This window comes from Protopterus annectens, chromosome 7.part0, assembly GCF_019279795.1.
Source record: "Protopterus annectens isolate FY-2018-M chromosome 7.part0, PAN1.0, whole genome shotgun sequence".
In the NCBI taxonomy this organism is placed as follows: domain Eukaryota; kingdom Metazoa; phylum Chordata; order Ceratodontiformes; family Protopteridae; genus Protopterus; species Protopterus annectens.
The window spans coordinates 653,840,687-653,863,364 of record NC_056739.1 but is presented as its reverse complement, the minus strand read 5'-3'; positions in this window follow the sequence as shown (position 1 = coordinate 653,863,364).

Sequence of the window (22,678 nt, the reverse complement as noted above, 5' to 3'; positions counted from 1 at the left end):
GCTAAATAAAGGCTTGGGTTTTGTTCCGTCTTTTTATGTGTCCCAATATGATGTGATTAATGATGCTAAAAACTTTTGTAGAAATCTTAATTTGAAGTATTTCTTTGCACAAAAAGAACAGGTAGCACAAGCTAGTACCTCCAGAGGTTTTCAATTTAAAAATCTGAATTCATGCCTCCCTATCATGGTACAATAAAAACCTTTGAACAGTTGGTATTGAAAGATTTGCATGTTGATCAGTCCCATATTTTTTGCTCTGGGTTTAATAATTTGACTGTTTTAGAACAAAAAGCAGTTAAATCATTAGCAAATAATCAAAATATAGTGATAGTAGGTGCTGATAAAGGAGGTGCAGTTGTCATATGGGACAAGGAACAATATCTTGAAGAAGCACATAGACAGTTGTTTGACAGTCAATTTTATTTAGCTCTGAGTTATGATCCAACATTAGAGTATACAATAATGATAGATGAGTTTTTACAACAGGCCACAGATCAAGGTATAATTACATCTTCGCTTAAGGGACAACTACAAGTTGAGTATCCAGTACCACAATACTTTTATATGGTCCCCAAAATTCACAATAGATTAGATAAGCCACCTGGATGCCCAATAGTGGCAGGAAGACGTTCATTGACTGAACCTCTTTCAGAATATTTGGAATATAAATTAAAAAAACTTTTGTCACTAGTTACAGCTAGGGTTCGTGACACAAAACAGTTTTTGTCACTAATGGACAATCTGCAAGTTTCATCAGATGAATATTTGGGGACCCTTGATGTTCAATCTTTGTACACTAGTATTCCACATGAAGGGGGGATTAAACCAGTGGAATTCTGGATGATACAATTGGGCTCATACAATATACAAGAAAGAGAATTTTTGATCAAGCTCCTCAAATTGGTATTGGAACATAACGTCTTTTTGTTCCACAACCAGTGGTATTTACAAATAAAATGAACAGCAATGGGGGCTACTTTTGCCCCCACTTATGCTGACTTGTTTATGGGCTTTTTAGAAGTCCAATACATATATACAGCCCCTTTTTCCTATTAAAGAACACCTTATTATGTGGCGTAGATACCTGGATGTGTGTGGGGGGGGGTGACTTGGTTGCTTGGCAGGACTTCATGGTTTTTCTTAATGGAAATGAATATGGGATTAAATTTATAGGGGGGATTAATATTCATGAAGATATTCCTAGATGTCAAGGTCAGGAAATCTTCTGATGGACATTTGATTACTGATTTATATAGAAAACCATTTTCAAAAAATGCATTTTTACATGCCAGCAATTGTCACCTCCGCCACACAATCCAAACTATTCCAGGATCTCAATTTCAGAGGGTTAGGAGGATTTGTTCCCAGGATGCCACTTATGAGATACGGGCCTTGGATCTGGAAAGTAGGTTTATTAATAGGGGCTATAGTAAAAGTAATGTTAAACAAGCACATAGGGTATCTAACCACATGGATAGAACAACATTATTAGTTGAAAGGGATAGGAATCATAGGTCCCAAGAGGAATCAGTGAGATTCATTACTACCTTTGGCACTAATACTTTTCGTATTAAGAATATTTTCGCCAAGCATTGGCATGTTTTGCATTCGGACTCTTTTTTTGCTAATTTAGTAGACGAATCTTGCTGTTTTGGATATAGAAAAGGTAGGACTTTGGGACAATGCTTTTCTTCTTTTAAGGAAGGCAAGTTACAGGTTTCCAGGCCTAATATGAACATAGTGGGGAGTACCTATTGTGGAGCATGTAAATACTGCAAACTGATGACTAAGACTAACCCCCGGATTCATGAAGCTCGGCGCAAGGCCAGCATAAGGCTTGCACTGGCCGTGCGGCGTAGATGTGGAGTAGTCGTGCCATATGCATATTAATGAAGGCGTGCAGCCGCCACAGCCACATGCATAGGAAACATGCGCGAGTGCAAGGGGCATATCGAAGTTGCGCAGGGAGGCGTGTCAATGTCGGCGTTCGAGGAGCAACCTAAACTGCTGAATATTATATTCCGCCAGCAATAGTAATCATACCTATCAGTCTGCGTGGAGACTGAAACGTATGCAAAGCAGAGTCCCTGCGAACAGAAAATGAAGACTCAAACACAAATGCACAGTAGGGAATAACCGGTCCCAACCCATGAACAAATGACAGGAAAACCATGTGCCTGTAGTCCAACATAGTGTAGATAGCTATACCATGTGGAAGTGAAACGAAACAGATGTTAGCGCGCCGCCAGTAGGTACGTCCAGTCCAACGGAGAGGGTCACCAGCCGACCCATAATTTGAGGGAGGGAACATAGCTGTGCAGATGTGTCCATAACAAAATACATGAGGAGAAATGTAGATATAGGTAGTGACTGTATGTCTGAATCATATCCCACAAGCCATGTAATAGTCACATACAAAAGGTATGTCCATATTTCACATACCAAATGTGATAGGAAATAGCGTACGCATGTAAACGAAACAGAAGGAGCATATAAACGAGCCATAACAACATGGACACATGTAGGCCGAAAGGAACAGTATGATCCGTACCGTCGACCAAGATTACCACCTGTCCCACTTTGCGAGTGACAGTCCCTCTGTGGGCAGATGTGTCCTGACACAAACATGTAAAACTGGCAAATGTCCAGAGAATATAGGACATAATTCCTCCATAGATGTCATGCAATAGTTGCATTAAACATATTTCACTGGACGTATAATACATAAATGTCATAACAAACAGAATAAGATACCAAAATGCTACAAGAATAAGCTTAGATATAGGCAAGAATTGTAAGTTCTATCTGACGAACTGACCATGGGTATGTGTCGGCCTGTAAAATATGCTGTGTTCACCGCAACTGTCACAGTAGGGTTGCCACCCTCACAAATGGCCAAAGTGGGACATGTTTGGTACAGACATCAGACTGTACAGGCCAACACATACCCACGGCCAGTATAAAGGACAGAACATAACTGTTTTGCCTACAGAAAAGTGTATTCCTGTAGCATTTTAGTTGCTTATTCTGTTTCTCATAACAGTCAGGTATTTTACATACAGAATTAACTGTTTAATGCAACTATCACATAAAATATAAGAAATATGTTTGTCCTAAAATCTCAGGACATTTGCCATGTTGACAATTACATGTCAGGACACAACTGCCCAAAGAGGGAATGTCCCTCGCAAAGTTGGACAATTGAAAAGGTGGAAACACAACCATTGATTGTGGGGAGGCAATGTCCACAACAGTCGGACATGTGTAAGGAATAGCTGGGACATAGGAAAATGTGCCATCCTACCAATGAGTAGAACAGGCTGGCAAAATCCAGAAGGCAGCTGTATAATCCGAACGTGTATGTGACACAGTCGAACGGGTAGTACCCGGATACACCAACCAAGTAATGAAAGTGAAGTAAGGCCGTGTACCGATGTGCGTGAGGTATAGCATGTGGACAGCAAACATGGCAGGGTAGTCCACACAACCATAAAAGTACCCGACACATGTAGGGTAGTCAATGTGTAACTCTGCCGTGTCATGGGCCAACAACCAAAGTAGTGCTTTATGGGGTGTGAGTAATTCGCGTGTGAGGGGTGTGTGTTTAATGGTAAATTCCTCAAAGGCAATACTTGTGTCATATGCAGAAAAGGTGAACCAGAGGTGTATGAGGGGGCAGCGGGTGAAGTGGAAAGAAACACAACCTCATGTAGAAACAGCTGCAAGACAAGCAGACAGGCCATATGGAAATATGCGAGACAAATGTATAGATACGGCACCATCACATACCCACAGATGGGTCCTGATGGAACTGGCCATAACAAACGCAACACACCTGGATGCATAATAGCCTACCCAGCATACCCTCCACAACACACAACCTGCCACCATACCAGAACGTCCACCAAATCCAGCCATACTTGGTCCACTGGTTTGTTGCAGAAACAGCTACACACAGTGACCCCTACGCATATGTAGTAGGTATTGTCACCCTAGGCAGTGTCAGGATTGCAAACCATGTATCCCCTGCAGGTAAAACCCCTGCACGTTTTCGTGAAGCCACAAAAATCTTCGTTATCTAACTTGTTTTCATCTTGACCAATTTTTGGGATATCCCTCACGGGATGACCAACTTGTGTAAATAGTAGAATGGGTATGACGACATGATGTCCAATCCAGTAGATATCTGGACACAAGTCAGAACGTGCAGTGGAGGTCCATGACACTGTCCAGCCCTAAGTGGGCATGCATAACCTACCACCCAGGATAAAATTCCTTCCCGTGACACACGTGTCCAGACACGAATAGGAGGGAGAATATAATGCACACATTTGCAAAGTGGAAAACGGCATGAGGGCGAGGAAGACACTACGTAAATAGGTCAACCCTGATCAAGTGTGAGGGACACTGACTGTGTGCAGTTGTGACTGACCATACCTGTCAACCTGTGTGAGCAAGATATCTGGACAGAGCCATGAATATAAGTGAGACAAAGGTCCAAACTCAGGGACACATATCTCTTAGAAACATAGAATTTGATAGAATAACAGTTTGCACATTGGCATTAATGTATGGAGTATGAAGTCTGAAACCCAACTGTCTGTCAGCACGTTCCGACTGCAGTCTTTAATGCTGAGCTACTGCTGTGCCAGAACACAACAGCGTATTACAGAGGTCCATGCCATACCACTCCACTGTCCGGATATTCGCAGAATGACTAGGGTCACCACCTGTCCCACTTTGCGAGTAACAATCCCTCTGTAGGCAGTTGTGTCCTGTGAAAAAAATCAAGACATAGCAAATGTTCTGAGAGTTTATTTCCTAATTTACTTTAATAGTCGCATAAAATGGTTATTTTATATATGAATCCTCAATATGTTATGTGAAGTAGCATAAGCAATTCAAATGTTACTAGAATAGGCTATTATATGTACAAAAAAGGTTAAAGTTCAGTACTATGCACGGCTGTAGGTATGTTTTGCCCTGGAAAATCTGACATCTCTACAGAACATGTCCCACTTTGGGCAGTCGAAAAGGTGGCAACCCTAAGAATGACCACAGGTTCGCCCCATAGTGTTTGTGTGTGCCTCTGACAATCTGCACCAGTGTGGTAAATAGCTGAGGATTGACGTCAGTAAATAATGAGAAATATCCTGAGTATAAGACTCCACAACCTGCAAAATAAGCTATTATATGTACAAAAAAGGTTAAAGTTCAGTACTATGCACGGCTGTAGGTATGTTTTGTCCTGGAAAATCTGACACCTCTACAGAACATGTCCCACTTTGGGCAGTCGAAAAGGTGGCAACCCTAAGAATGACCACAGGTTCGCCCCATAGTGTTTGTGTGTGCCTCCGACAATCTGCACCAGTGTGGTAAATAGCTGAGGACTGACGTCAGTAAATAATGAGAAATATCCTGAGTATAAGAGTCCACAACCTGCAAAAAAGTCATGCTAATGCAAGACCTAGCATTCTATCAACGTTGTGCCCCTAATTGTCCCCCCATCATGTAGGTTATGCGCAGGTTCGGTGCTCTAAGAGGTTGAGAAGTATGGTCCGTACATATTTACAGGAACAGCCCTTCACACTTGTGTAATGTACAACCGCATACCTGTAGTCACTTCATGTCCAAAAATAATAATCCCCGTATGACTGTATACAGGTAATACTCAAATGTGAATGGGAACACTCCTCACCATGGAGTATGGACTGTAACAAACCCACCCATAATATGTAATGCCAACAGAATTAGCTGCTGACAGGTGCCCAAACACCTGTGTCTATAAACACAGGTAAAACTTCAAAATAGGGAGATAAGCCATGTCCATATGCTTCATCTGACATTTGACCTCGGCCAGGGAAGTTCCATTCACCAGGTGGACAAGCCTAAACCCAGATCACTACATGAACACCCTGACAATTAAAGACCTGTAGATATCTGGACACAAGTCAGAACATGCAGTGGAGGTCCATGACACTGTCCAGTCCTAAGTGGGCATGCATAACCTACCACCGAGGATAAAGTTCCTTCCCGTGACACACGTGTCCAGACACGAATAGGAGGGAGAATATAATGCACACATTTGCAAAGTGGAAAATGGCATGAGGGCGAGGTGTTCTGCATACCCTTGGATTGATTAACAATGCAGCCGGAGTCCACAGCAGTAGGCAATAGGGAATGTGTAATATGTAGTACCCCCTTTTTCCCAGCAGGAGAATGGATGCCTGTGTCGTAGGTGAAGCGGTGAGGTATATGTTGATGTAGCTAAGTACTATGGGTATGCATATCAATGAGGGAGAACACCAACAGAATAGTGGTTCCGGCCAACATGAATGCAGTCCCGGTTGACCTACGACCACTGCACATATAACTTGAAAGTGTAATTAAAGCGTTCATGCAGTACACACATTTAAATATGTAAAGATGAACGTGTGTTTTGCAGTAGTCCGTAAACTGGAATACAGATATGTAACTGTTACGGTCAGAATTATGAAAGTTCACGGAAGCACAATTATCTATGAAACATATGTAACCCACAATAAGGATATGCGAGTGCGCCTGCGCGTGTATAATCCGCTCACAGAATAGAAAATGAATGGTGTTTTCCCCACGTTCCATGTACATGGCTCATACCTGTTAAACCCGTAAAGTACGAAACTGGACAAAGCCATGACAACAACTGGTACAAATAGGGACAATCCCCAGATATTGCCCTAACAAACATAGAAATTGGATAGAATAACAGGTGTATCACTAGCATGGATTCTCTGAAGGGTAACTTGAAATGTTTGTCATTATTTACCAACGTCAGTCTTTAATGATATGCCACTAACTTGCCAGATAGACACAAGGTTATGAAAAACGGAGCAAAGATAAGAGGCAAACACCTGTACATGCAGCGGAAATCTGTACAGTTGAAAGGTATGATATGGAGATATATATACACATATATCCACAGACATAATCCAAAGCAAATTACGAGATGAGGAATGTACAGACATATGTATATATGTACAGATATATATATCTATACACACACGATACATGAATAGATATATACACAACAAACATATGTCCCTTTACATAAACACATGTACATAAATAGGTCACGGTATAGCTAATATGGATAGACAGACAGACATGCATGAAAGGAGAATACACCAATGGTTTCCAAACCATTTCCCAGAAAGTACCAGTGTGACAGGGCCTGCAAGTTCTACACGTTAAACATGAATATAGGTGTCCTTTGCAGGACCCCAAAAATTGATCCGTAAGAAGTGCGAACCGTCATTGATGCGAAAGACATCACAGCTGCAACTACGATATAGCTGTACATGCAACAGTAGCAGGTGCAAGGGTAATAACACATGGGTCGATTGAATGTATGACGTACAAGCTGATATCCGCAGAGTGGGGAGTGCTCGGAAGTGTCCTCACACTTTATTATCGCTCACATTAAACATGTCTAATGGGTACTGTGGTGGTGTGTCAGGTATGGGAATCATGGGTATGCAGAATTGGGCCAAGGTGCTGGTTGGCACAGATCTATTAGCTACGCCCCATGGGAGTGATCAATATACCTATGTGGGTATAGCACCCACCTATATTCACGAAAAAGGTGCAACCCACCCACTGGATATTGTGTAAACCATTGGGGGAAGACTAGGGGCCTATATCAGTGTCATTTAGGCGATTATCATGGATGGACACGCATCCGACCAAGATGGTAACCATACCTGCCATAATGTCAGAATAAGACAGCTGGACTAAGGCATAGTACACGACAGACAAATAGGGACTATATTAAATATACCTCAGACAAAGTCAGACCGTTGATAGAATAATTGCGTAGTCGGGAATACGAATGTTATGACAGTTAGTAATCATGAAATAGAAATGTCAGTCATGATTACCTAACCGCACAGTCCATCATGGCTTGCCAGCAATCTATCAGAAAGGCACATTATCATGACAAATGTAACAGAATCATAGGTCAAACCCCATGGCGTATACCCATAATGTGTACAGGTGAGAGGTATGAAGGTAACCCGTCCTAATGAAATGTACAGAACTAGTGATACTAGGTGCATAGGTGAGAAGAAATACGTCAGGACAAATGACAAAACATGTACAACTCATAAGCATGTTTGTCCACAAATGTGAATTACAATGTATGGCCTGTGAAAGTCAATGTGGAAGGTTAATAGACTCAAATGACATGTGTCCCTCAGGGTGTCATGCAGTGTCACCGATACAGTATCCAGTCCGCCATACTCGTTCGTGAGCTCTGCCACTGACGGAAAGCGCAAATACCAGCCTACACATAAGGTACATGATGGAATAAGTAGTGTGGATAAGCACCTGTTGGCCTGTGTGAGGAATATAACCCAGTGGGTGGGTGTGTTCAGCAATAGGAATGTAATGGTAACTGGCTTGTGATGGCGCCATGTATTGTGTGTATTGGTGTAACTGTACGAATGTGCAGATGTATGCCTCATATGTGTGGTGTGTTCCTCTCACAATCTCTACCTGCATACCTCTCAACTGTACAGATTTTTGCAGAATGTCCAGATTTTTGCCTCATATATTTGGTACATTTTTCATAAAATTGTGGTTTTCTGGCAAATTAGTGCAAATCATTAAAGACTGAAGTTAGAAAATAATGAGAGACATTTGAGTTTCAGACTTCATACCCTTCAGAAAATTCACGCTAATGCAAAACCTGTTATTCTATCAACTTTTTAAGTTTGAAAGAGCAATATTTAAAAATTGGCCCTACTTTTGAGCTTTTGCCCCACTTTTAGTTATGGCTTTGTCCAGATTTCCTGCTGTCGGAGGTTGAGAGGTATGTGTACCTGTCTGCCAAATACCTGAGAACTGACGTCATTAAATAATGATAAACATATGTGTTTAAGACCCCAAATCCCTCAGAAAGGGCATACTAATGCAAAACCTATAATACTGCCAACTATCTACGTTTATAAGAGCAATATGTAGAATCTGCCCCTATCTGTCCCACCATCATGTTAGGCTTTGTACAGATGTTTTGCACTAGGAGGTTGATAGGTATGATCAGAAACAGATACATGTCTGAGGAAACAGCATTATCGACCACAAGATAACGCAGAAGGTATGAAAAGCGCTGCAGTAGGAAGTTCATCCGCAGGTATGTGCTGACATGTCAAATGACACAGCAGTCTACAGGAAGTACCTATAGGTTGTCACCTTTACCAATGATGACAGTGGGACATAGCCATAGGTCAAACCCCATGGCGTATACCCATAATGTGTACAGGTGAGAGGTATGAAGGTAACCCGTCCTAATGAAATGTACAGAACTAGTGATACTAGGTGCATAGGTGAGAAGAAATACGTCAGGACAAATGTGAATTACAATGTATGGCCTGTGAAAGTCAATTTGGAAGGTTAATAGACTCAAATGTGTATGCACCACAAATAGACATAGCACACAGCAAAGCCTGGGCCATGATACACGACGCCTTCGACGTTTATGGATTGAGTGAGAGTACAGCAAGGAAAGATGACTGCCAGGCTATTTAGCAAACACCTGCAGGGGCGTGCAAGACCGCCCTTAACACGAACATTGCACAGACAATGTTGGGATTTGCAACATACCCCATTTGTATTTGTAAGCTATGCAAATGATGTAATTATAGGGTTGCCACTTTTCCAAATGGCCAAAGTGGGACATTTGGCTACAAACATCAGATTTTGCAGGGCAAAACATACCCACGGCCAGTACAAAGGACAGAACTTCAGTTGTTTGCCTGAATAAAGGTTTATTCTTGTAGCATTTTTGTTCCTTATTCTGTTTCGTATAACATTTAAGTGTTTCAGATACAGAATAACTGTTTTATGCAACTATTACATACAATATAGAAAATACTTTTGTCCTAAAATCTCAGGACATTTGCCATTTTCTCACAATATTTTGCAGGACACAACTGCCCAAAGAGGGACTGTCCCTCGCAAAGTGGGACAGGTGGTAACCCTACGTAACTACGTGATACATGAAACAGTAAGCTGTCCGTGCAAGAGCAGAGTTATGTGGAGACATGTACCCGGATGTTATGCGACTAACGTTGCTAAACGGAGCAATGACAGCTGCAAATACAGTATGAATACAGTCGAAGAAGCATGCCAATGTCCAAGTCCAAGGCCAGTGGAGGCTTTGCCCATTGGATATCAATGAACCAGTAGATGTCCTCCCCCGATCCCTGGTGTGGAAGCATAGCGCAGCGCCACGAGAATGCGCTGTGCTTCAACACAAGACATATGGATAATATACATACAAAATGTAGGTTTAGTTAGATGTTAGTACGCCATGCAGATGAATGGCAAGCCGGAGGCAGCATGGCTACTGCGTACTGGTACCTATGTGTGGAAGTGCTCTGTCAGAGATGTAACGAAGCATTTGTAGGCAATGTGAGGCAATTGAGGCTGAGGATAGTGAATCACAACATGTCATGCCATATGAGCCAAGCCTCTACAGGTTAAGGGGGCTATTAGAGTAGAAGATAGGTGACAACAGGAGTGTGTATGTACAAAACACTGTAACCTCACCGGAGCAGTGTCACATGTGTGCTGTCAGTACTCAGTGGAAGAGGCGTGTCATGAGCTATCCCAGGGAATGTCAGGAGACTGACGGCGTACGCCATGGATACCACCGATGTGACCTGCAAACCTGCCCACAGTGTGTCTGCGCCCGTGCACGCCAGTAAGCCCGAGTAAGTATGTGTGCACGCGTGTTAGCCCGTGTGTGCATGTGGAAGAATGAGTAAGCTAGTGTATGAATGGTGAAGCCCATGTAATGTTGTGTATGCATTTGTAAGCAGGTATACATGTGTACTACACACATCACACACGTACTGCACACACACAGAAACACATGCTGCCAATACTACACACATCAGTGAAATGGCACATGGATGGAGACAACATCATCAGAGGTAACAGTGCTGTAAACTACTCTACAGTGATGGTCATAGCTGCAATGCATCATGCCTGCTGAAGTACACCTGGAAGTAACACACTGTGTGTTAACAGCATGCTAACATCAATACAGTGGAATAAAGCCACTGTGTGCAGCAGCACCAGGTTAGTAAGATCCTGCATCAATGTTACACATCACAGGTGGTGGCACAGGTGGCATCATATGCACAGGGTGTGGTGTTAACATGTCCAGAGCTGTCATAGAGCCATCCAATGTACATGGAGGTGTGTGTGAGGGACAACGGTTATTGCATGGCCCAATGGTGGTGCAATGGGTGTGTGTATGTGATAGCCATAGCTGTTTGTGGTAAGTGTGTGTGTCTGCATATACACAGGTACAGCATGTGTCAGCCATATACAGGAGGTTGTGGGACAGTCACAGACCGTACCTGCCAGGCTGTAGAGATCCCCATTACTGGCCATGGACACCCCTCCATGCATCCAACACAACCCAGTCCTGCACCTGTCAATGTCTACACATACAGTCCTGGGATCTGTACCACAACCTGTGGATAAATGTGTGTCTGTAATGTTAACCTGGGGTGCATAGACTTGACAGTTACTACAGATGGATATGAGCCATACTCACACTCCAATGTAATAACCACCGCTGACTGTTTCCGAGATCTGCATACGACCACTCAAAGGTGCTGCACTAACATTGTTTCCAATGCCCGTGTAATACCCAGCAACACAATAACCGGTCACTACACATGTATAACCCACGATCACTACAGCACACAGTATGTGCACTATCACAGAGCCATAGCAGATGTACATACATTCAAGGTGTTCACGTACAGACAATGCAGCACAGTCAAGAGTGATAATCCCAACATACATATCTATAATACAATATAAAATACACACACACACACACACACACACACACACACACACACACACACACACACACACACACACGTGGCAGGGTTGGGAGCAGAGCATAAACGTAAGCACTGCACCATACAAAAGCATTATGCAGTTACAAAACGCGCTACCGTGATCAGTGGATCACATGATTCACACAGGCACACGTCTAGCCTGCAGGCAGCAGCATCAAAAGCAAAGACACCGCACGGATGTTATGAAGAGTGAATACTGTCAAAGCAATGTACTGTTGTCATGCAGCTGGAAACACACACACACACACTTGGCAGGGCTGGGAGTCGAACATACACCTAACTACCCTAACACACTACAGCATGATGCATTTACAGAACGCGCTACCGAGATTACTGAACACAGCACTCCTAGAGGCATACTTCTAGGTGAGTGACATCATCCACAAAGGCAAAGACGTCGGTAGCAAACTGCTGTGGTGTGCGGTGTCTAAAAGCAAGACTGAGTCCCCAGGCGGACAGGAGCATGCACGCAAACACACACACACACACACACACACACACACACACACACACACACACACACACACACACACTTGGCAGGTCTGGGAGTCGAACATACACCTAACTACCCTAACACACTACAGCATGATGCATTTACAGAACGCGCTACCGAGATTACTGAACACAGCACTCCCAGAGGCATACTTCTAGGTGGGTGACATCATCCGCAAAGACGTTGGTAGCAAACTGTTGTGGTGTGAGGCGTCTAAAAGCAAGACTAAGTCCCCAGACAGATGGGAGCATGCGTGCAAACACACACACACACACACACACACACACACACACACACACACACACACACACACACACACTTGGCAAGGCTGGGAGTTGAACATATACCTAACTACCCTAACACACTACAGCATGACGCATTTACAGAACGCGCTACCGAGATTACTGAACACAGCACTCCCAGAGGCATACTTCTCGGTGGATGACATCATCCGCAAAGGCAAAGACATCGGTAGCAAACTGCTGTGGTGTGCGGCATCTAAAAGCAAGACAGAGTCCCCAGATGGATGGGAGCATGCGCGCAAACACACACACACACACACACACACACACACTTGGCAGGGCTGGGAGTTGAACATACACCTAACTACCCTAACACACTACAGCATGACGCATTTACAGAACGCGCTACCGAGATTACTGAACACAGCACTCCCAGAGGCATACTTCCAGGTGGGTGACATCATCCGCAAAGGCAAGGATGCCGATAGGGAATGTATAGAGAGTGAGCAGTTTGAAAGCATATTACTGTCCCAAGGTAGACTTAGACAAACACATGGCAGTGGTGTGATCGGGGCAACCAAATATCTACGGAGCACTACAACAACACTACATAGATACGGGACGCACCACAGACAGTACACCCTTTAAGACAGCAACCAGTGTGTTCAATGTAGGCATTCATTGTGACATTGAAAATGGACACCTGTTGCCTGCATGACCACCATCGCTATACAGGATGTCAATGGCCATGCCCACACGCTTAGTATCACACGTCTGTTTGGAAAGTACTGGGTGTCCATCTACACAACAGCGTACTGGGCATGCTCACACACTTAGCAGTTGCAAAGGGCCATCTTGCATGCATGCACACGGATTCTAAACACGGAAAGGCGCAGTTTGGCATGTACTGTGTGTCCATCTACTGGCGTACTGGGCATGCTCACACACTTAGCAGTTGCAAAGGGCCGTCTTGCATGCACACGGATTCTAAACACAGAAGTGCGCAGTTTGGAATGTACTGTGTGTCCATCTACACAATGGCATACTGGGCATGTTCACGCAGCAGTTGCAAAGGGCCATCTTGCATGCACACGGATTCTAAACACGGAAGGGCACAGTATGGTATTACTGTCCCCACGTACATGAAGGCCACTCGCATGTATTGACCAGTACACACTCAGGAGCTATCACAGATGTCTCAGGTGCATATCACAGAGGTACACACCACAATCTACAATGTAGCCCTCCGACATCACCATGTCATTGGACCAGCAATACACAGCCATACATTAACACAACACTGTGTGACTCATGACCAGTGCACTGTACATAGGTCTACAGCAACTGTGCAGACTACACATGTACTGACAGGGTTCCATCCTGTGTTATGCATTGCAATGATACCACTGTACATAACCAGGTCAGCTCTACACATACCAGGGGCCCTGGGTCTTACACAGCTGTGACAGATGACTGTCGCTGTACACCAATGAACACACATGTTAGGCTATGTCATACATGTAATTGCAGTGGATATGTGCATGGACCACACACACGACACATATGTACATAGCATAGCTGTTTGCTGTCCTCCGTGCAGACAAGTGGCTACAGCAATCATAAGCACGCAAATGGAAGGTGGGTCCATGGCTGTTGAATGCTAACAGTACATGAGGCAGCAATGTTGACCGAGGACACATTCCCTCTGTACTAGTTACCCATGACACCCATCATATCATACAACAGTCCATGTGTTATGTATGTCAACACACATGTCCACCAATTGCAATGCATACAAACATGGCTACATGACAGGCATGTAGGACCAACACACATGTACAATCTGTAGTGTGCATGCAGCTACCATGCATGTGCAGTAGCTGATGTAAGTAACTAATCTGTGCCTAACTACAACATGCAGTTGCAATGCAGCCCCATCATTGACACCTGTATATGGTGACATACTGACAGTATGGTAGGATGTACAGCAGGTATGGATGGATGTGTGTACATAAAGCGGTGATCCACCTGGGTAGATAGATGTTTGCCGGGGACAGCTCACAGGTGTGTCACACGCCATCCTACCATTACATGTGAAAACAGTACGCTATGCTACCGTTACTTGACGGTGGAGACATAAAACCTACACAGCGGTCAGGTGTCACCGACAGTACGTCACTTGACACCTGTAAAACTTACATCCTCCCGTGTGCATATAGCAGCACAATTGTGAAGGTAGCATTGGTACACATAATGCGGCCAATACTGCTGCATGTTTGTCAGACTTATCATCATGTAGCAGGTGTATCATTCACAGTACTGCCATGTGTGTTTGCTTGTGTGACCATATATGCCACATATGGTGGAGAATACATCTCAATTGTTACACACCCCTGTACACTGTTGTAGAGATCTGTACATACTGCAGTGTGGAAAGCATGACGTAGGCAGGTGTGGTGTGTGTATCACACACATCAGCTATTCATATGTGTATGACATTTGTGGTCTCCACAGTGTGTGTGTGTGTATGTAGGTATGTATGGCTGTCTGGTGCATGGAGTGAGGGTGTATGCTGCCATACAGAACACACAGGATCCCTAACCCCTCATGGTGATGCAGTCCACTACCCTGTTGATGCCATTGGTCTTAGCTGCGTGGGTTCACAGTACTGTGATGGTGATGACCACATAGGCAAGGGTCCTCACCTCAACACTATGGGGTGTGTGTTATAGTGTCGTTGACCCCATGAGTGTGAACATGTTCCTGTAATGTGACAGGGTATTACTGCTACACAGTGAGGCCTCATGCTATCAAGTGGCGTCTAGCATTATCATTGGCCAGACTGCTGTGTGATGTGACCAGGTATGGATGTCATGTCTCTAGCCACTGTAGCCTAAACTGCCCACATGCTTCTGGATCAGTATATGTGTGGACATCTGTGTTATGTTAGACTTACCAACAGTCAGGCTGACGCTACATATAGCATGCTGATATTGCCATTTGTGCCTGTGAGTACTCCACAGTTACACATGGGAGACTGCAAACAGTGCTACCTGTAGGCACATGCAAGTAGACCATAAGGAGGGAACCAGGGTATCATTACCAACATGCTGTTACTGTTGTTACCAAGACACATACTGTGAACATATAACAATGCATGCTAAACCTGTACTACATGTTATGTCTGGTGCGTGTCAACAGTACACAACTAATGTAATATAAATGTCTCTCACTATTCACACACAACTAATGTAATATACACTTCCCTCACTATTCTTACACAACTAATGTAATATACACTTCTCACTATTCTGTTCACCCTGTGCATCAGACCATTTGAGCATGTTCCTGCACCAATGGTGTGGATGACAGGGATGCGGCACAGGCTTCATCATATGCACAGGGTGATAATGTTTGCCAGGGGCATAGGCTGCACCAATGGATGACATCTTGTGTGTGGGTAAGGGCCAGTGATATGATTGGACATGTCTGTTCAGTATGCATGTGGGTGTTGTGGTGCCCTACAGATGTTTTTGCTGTGTGCATGTATGTGTGCACACAGTTCTGCCTTTTGTGAGGCCTACACAGGGTATTATTGACAGCTGCAGATTGTACAGACCAGGTTGTACAGCTCACTGTGTCCGGCCACGGCCACGTGACCTGTGCCTGCCAGGGGTTGCACGGGCACTACCAGGCAGAGGTACAGCTTGGCTACTGTCCGACGACACATGTTCACTGGAACTGTGTCCCCACTGGGAACATCCAGGGCCATGTCCACGTGGCCTGCTGTGTCCTGGTGTGGACAGCGCAGCACCAGCTGCACTGCTATTGCTACCAGCACTATGGAAGTGGGCATGTGAGGTGGCACGCTCATGTTGACCTGCACTAGGTGGTGTAGCTGGCCTATGTCCACGTGGCCTATGCCTCACTCCTACCAGATGTTCCAGCACAGACAGCTCACGCTCGCGGATTGCCATGCCACGGTCAAGGATTCCAACCATGTCACCCAATCGCCTGTCCAGAACATCAGCAATCTGCTGTTGAGCATTTGCCAATGCCTGGATGTTGTCATTTAGGGTACAGATAGCAGCCTTCTGCAGCCTCTTCCCTTCTCTGTTCTGCCATTCAGCACGTGCCTGTGCCGCCATTACAGTCTGGAACATGTGTCTGGTGATACCAGCTGCTGCGCTCTGTCCTGCAGGTGCATGTCTGCCAGAGGTCCTCCTACGAGCAGCACCGGCCACATGCCTGTGTGGCACATCTGCAGTCATTACACTGACACCATGGTGTGTAGACACACATTCTGTGGCCACCACACGTTCCTGTTCCACGCTAACAGATGCTGACTGTCCTTCCTCTATGGCCACTGGTGATGCGGTATGTGTTGGCAGCAGAACTGTGTGCGGGGAAGAGGGGGACATAGCTGGGATGGCAACCATTGGCACAGATTCAGCCCCTGACAACCTTGCCTGTACCTCATGCATATGTTCATCACTGCTAGTATCTGTGGGGACACTAACATCAGATGGACCACAGGAGGGTAACGCACCTACATCACCTGTGAATGCAAAGAAAGACTCTAAATTACAATAGACACACAGACACACACACACAGACACACACACACAGACACACCATGCATGTGATTTGACAGATGGCATGCAGCATGCCTGTGATACGGCAGAGGGCATGCAGCTCAGACATTAATAGTGTTAGTAAGCATACCTCCCTGGGGTGCAGACTACAGCAAGCAGGTGTCATATCAGTAGCCATGCAGTTCACACAATCATGGTAGTATGCATGCATCCCCGTGATACACCATGTGGACCAGAACAGGATAACAGTACACATGGCTGACGTGACCTTGACATGTAATCTGCTGACGTGTGCATTATCATGCATACATGTCTGACACAATGGTGTCCTGACACATGTACAGCATCCTAATGGGCATCACATTGCGATGTTGTCTGTATGCCCTACAGATAGAATACATTTTTAGCAAATGTGCATGAGCATGGAAGGGTAGTGTGAGCCATCTACATTGCTATACAGTGTGAAGTACAGACACTGTGCCATTGCATGGCATCATGAGGCATCTATATTGCTGTACAATACATAATATGTACACATTGCATAGCCATAACTGCATGCATACCCATGACATAACTGTGGATTGTGACCCACAATGCTGAGGTGTATACACACCAAACCATGCTGTGTCAAGTGACAGGTCAGTGGAGGACCTACAGATGACACCCCTGCACAACAACTACAGGGTCTTAGCTGGCTAACAACCATGTCCACACATAGTGGACATGTCAATTCACCATTTCCCACATGACATTGATGTACCACACACACGAGGTGCACAGCTAACAGTGGTGCCCTACAGCAGCAAGGGAAATGTACAGTATATGTGGCCTGATGTGGTGTCAATGTCTGTGGAAGCTGTACAGGTGACTACTGTCATGCTATGACACAGTTGTGATGTTCAACAGATCTTATATGGTAGACGTCAGTGACACCTCCACTAGCTGTACACAGGCTTTTAGGTTGTCCAGTGTACCACATTAACTGTATAATCAGTCAACTAAGGCTATAATTGGACCATGTGTGGACAATGTGCAACAGGGTGTGTACACATCACATCTACTGTGTGGCTACGTGTCTCTGGCCATCCTCCATGGCCATGTGTGCACATGTGTTGACCAAATGTGTGTGATGGCCATCTCACATGTCTGTGTTGTCCCATATGACATACACCCATAGATGTCAGATATGTCACCATCCACAGGGCTATGCAGACAATGGGTTGTATGTTTGGTATGTGGGGTATGGGTCATGGGATAGTGTGACAATATTGCAGCCAGAACACTACGTGTCTGGGACATGTCAGATGGCACATCACAATGTGTGCACCCAATGCAGGGGCATATAACACAATGGTGACACCTGTGGGATGCCCATATCACAGCTCACTGTGTGGTACTGTTTGTGTACCACACATGTTGTTCCACTGCATACTACATATACCTCCATTGTAGAACACCTACACTGTTGTATGCACAGCTGACCACACATGTAGCAATGACAACTACTGTGGTTTCAAGTCGGTGTATCATTTCATTTGTATATATTGCACATGGGTGGCCTGTGTGAATGATGGGTGATGTGACCTGTATATCGTGACTGGAACAAACATCAAGTGTGCAACTTTTAACTAGCTACATGGTAAATAGATCTATGTTTTAACATGCCTGATACTGATGACAGTCTCACCTGCAATGGACTTATGTCTGTGCGGCACACCAGAGGTACCTGTATAGGGGTGACACAGCAGTATGAACATTATCCCTGACTGTCTGACAGCCACAGGGTGCACTGTGCATGTTAACACATTTGCCTGTATAATAGCATATAGTATGCACATGTATGCATACACAGGGTAGCATACTGTAGTATGCAGCATGTGTGTCCACATACCTTGCATATGTTGCTACTTTACATAATGTACAGTGACAAATGCAACTAAATGGGATATAATAGCCATATGTGCAGTACTGACTTACCAGGCAACTCCAGGCTCATTGGTTGGGAGACACCCACCTCCACGATGGCAGCTAGTGTGTGTGGATGCTGTTCTGAGGGTGTCCCCAGACTGGCCAGTAGCTCCTCGGTGTGTGTGTGAGTGGGGGCTGGGTTGGTGGCCCACCACCTGTTCCACCTTGTTCCCTGGTGATTGCAGTGGCACGCTGTTTTGCATGTCGTATCAAGTCAGTGCAGTGTCTGCACACCTGCTGGTAGGTGCGGTTATGGCCACCCACATCCTTCACCCTCCTGCATAGATCCTGCCACAGGTCGTCCCACTGCTGGGCATGCTGTGGCACATGGCTGAACAACACCTCATAGTTCTCATGGAGGTACGGGATGAGGACATCATCCTTCTGGCAGCTGTACACTGGAAGGCGTGTTCGAGGCATTATCTGTAAGACATAATGATGGTGACAGGTCACAGTTTCAGTGATGTACAGAGATACTGTTGCACATACATTTCTATGACATTTAGTACATCTGCACAGTAATCTTTGCAAATCATCATGACACTGACACGACTGACGTGTTTGTGTCACACACATGTAACACCCGTTATGCATTGGATATCATCACCATATATGTGTGTCACCTTATTACAGTGTTCATACTAAATGTGAATGCTGTCTTGATGTGGGCATGTCTATTTGCCTGCACTGGTGTTCTTACCTATCTGCACATGCCTGGATGTGTCCACGGTACTGTTGTTGACCTTGATGCTGTGTATATGTCACATATCAACACAGACACAGCCTTAATGGACTTGAGCAGTGACAATGCACACATATGCATGGACACCTGTACATGTATGTGTTTTGCCATATACATCTACACAGCACTGTACAGCTGATCAACATTCTGCCACGGATCACCTGTGTTGCACATGTGATAGACATGGGACAATGCAGCCAATGTTGGACGTCATTCGCAGGGATGGTTATCAACCATAGCATGTATGGGCAAGGTTTCCCAGCTGTAACAGACAGCCAATATGCCACCTCGAGGTGCATCAGTGCCGCATTACTGATCCGGACAGTTGATACTACATCTACCATGCGGCCATCACACCATGTATGATTGGGATGACATGTGCAGCTTTGATAGACAGGGTTGCATGGTTTGGCAGAAGTATGTCACATGTATGGCACAGGGATCTGGCCAGCATGTGGCGATCCTAGTATTAGGACGGTGGCTGTCCATGACGTATGTCTTACAGATCAGGATACGGACATGTAGCATGTCCATCATCATGGTGTAGCAAATGTCTTTATGCAAGGTAGACAGAATGCTGCGTAGTGGAGGTGAGGATTGTGAAGGCTGGTATCGCCCATCCACGCATGGCCATTACCCCTTAAAGGTGATATGTGATCCAATATTGGTCACCCCAGTGCTGTATATGCCTGTCCAATGATCTCCATGCTCATGGATGGCACCCTGTCATGACATGGGTACCTCGTATGACTACCCAAGAGGCCTGGAGACGTCACCAAGGCAGGGAGGTGTACTGCACAGCACCATCCCTTACACAGTGTCCATAATGTTGACCACAGCCTAGGTGGTAGTTAATGGGTACAGGGATGTTCACCTAGCGGTGACAATGCTGATATCATCCATCAGAATGTGCATATATGTTACACACCTCACCCACACAGCCCATTCTGTATGTTGCTCACAACACTGACACAGCTATTCCTCATAGGTCATGCCCATTCACATCCTTACATACACAGATGCCTAACATTTGTCTGTGTGGTATGGGCTACAATGAGGGTGGAGTACAACACATTAACCCTGTTCTACTGTAGCTGGCACTGGTGTGATATGCACATGTCACTCTGGCACCTTTTGTAGTTGTGACTCTGTCAACAGGCCACTGGTAGAACACTCCTGTGACATACAAAGGTATTTGTAATCAAACATCCGTACTGTCTTGTACATCTGTACTGCTAACATCTACAGTGATAATGGTTCATGGGCATGCACACCATATTCAGCAGGGTTATAGTGCGGTGCCACCCATTATGACTGTCGTCACCATTGTGGATTGATATTATCCAACACCCTATCTGTATTGTATGGTCATGCTAGGCACTTGTTTAGAACTTGAGCATGTCATGAGCTACTGATTACTATAGCACCCATTCCACACCATTTCCCACAGGTACACTGGCTGTCCTACACTTCCCAGCTTGCTTATGGTACAACAGCTGTTGTACACACGTAACGCACATATCCTGTGAGACATGGTTGTATATACAGGCATGTCCGACTGTCACGTACCAGTGCTATTGCCTGTCTATATGATGGATATGTCATACATGTGGCAATAGAGCAATTGTCTCATGTACACATTCAATGCTCACCTCCCAAAATACGACACTACAGCTTGTGGGGGATGCACTTATGCAGCCCTGCTGGGGGTAATGCTGTCACCAACCCTGGCTGCACCTGACAGTCATGTGGGGATGTGTAACATTCGCAACACACCCCACTCATCACATAGTCTCACATGATCTCCACCACAGGCCACACATACGAGGACAACGTGTGCAGTACCTCACCATACTCTGTGTAGGCACCAGAGGCAGCCCCCATCATGGAACACAACATCACCAGCCTATAGCCCACAGACTCAAGTGTGCCCATCACATACAGCCAATAGGGTGTTATAACATACACAACACACCAGTCATCTTGCTGTCGGGTAACTGGTTCTGCAACATAATGCACCCATGCCACACCTCACCAGGTATGATGTGACTGTCATTCTCCATGTTAGTGTGACTGCCCTGAGATGCCACTTCACAGACTACGTGTGCAGGGACATGCAATAGCTCACCAGTGTTGTAGCCCTGAAGGTGTGGGCCTAGCCCTGGGGAGCATTATGCATTCATCCGGACCCGATACCACTGTACAATGACTGACTGTGTCACTTCAACAGTTGCCTATGCTTCTGCTGTCATTCCACAGGTATCTGGTATCTGTCCACTTTTGGCACAGATGACCTGCACCTGTCAGCCCTGGGAGTACAGATCACATGTAAGGCTCTTGCTGCTTCTATACTGCCTGTCTTGCACAGTTTTCAATAACAGTCACCAGCAGAATGGGAACTGGCAAGCAGGACATGGGGTCATGTGACACATTGCTTGCATCTTCCTCTGTGATGCACACAGGCAAGGCACACCTTATAATGCACCACTCCAATATCTCTGCAGTGACTGGGACCTGCCTCTAGGCTCTGCAGAGCACACCTGCAATGACAGGTTATAGACAGACCATACCTTTCAGGCACATACCTGGACCGGCACACCCACAGTTGGGTGTTCCCATATCCCACTATGTTGTACATACATCCTGGCTAGTTACTTAGCACAATGTATCAGAGGTGCTCCACGTGCAACTAACTGTGTCCGGAAATGCTATACACA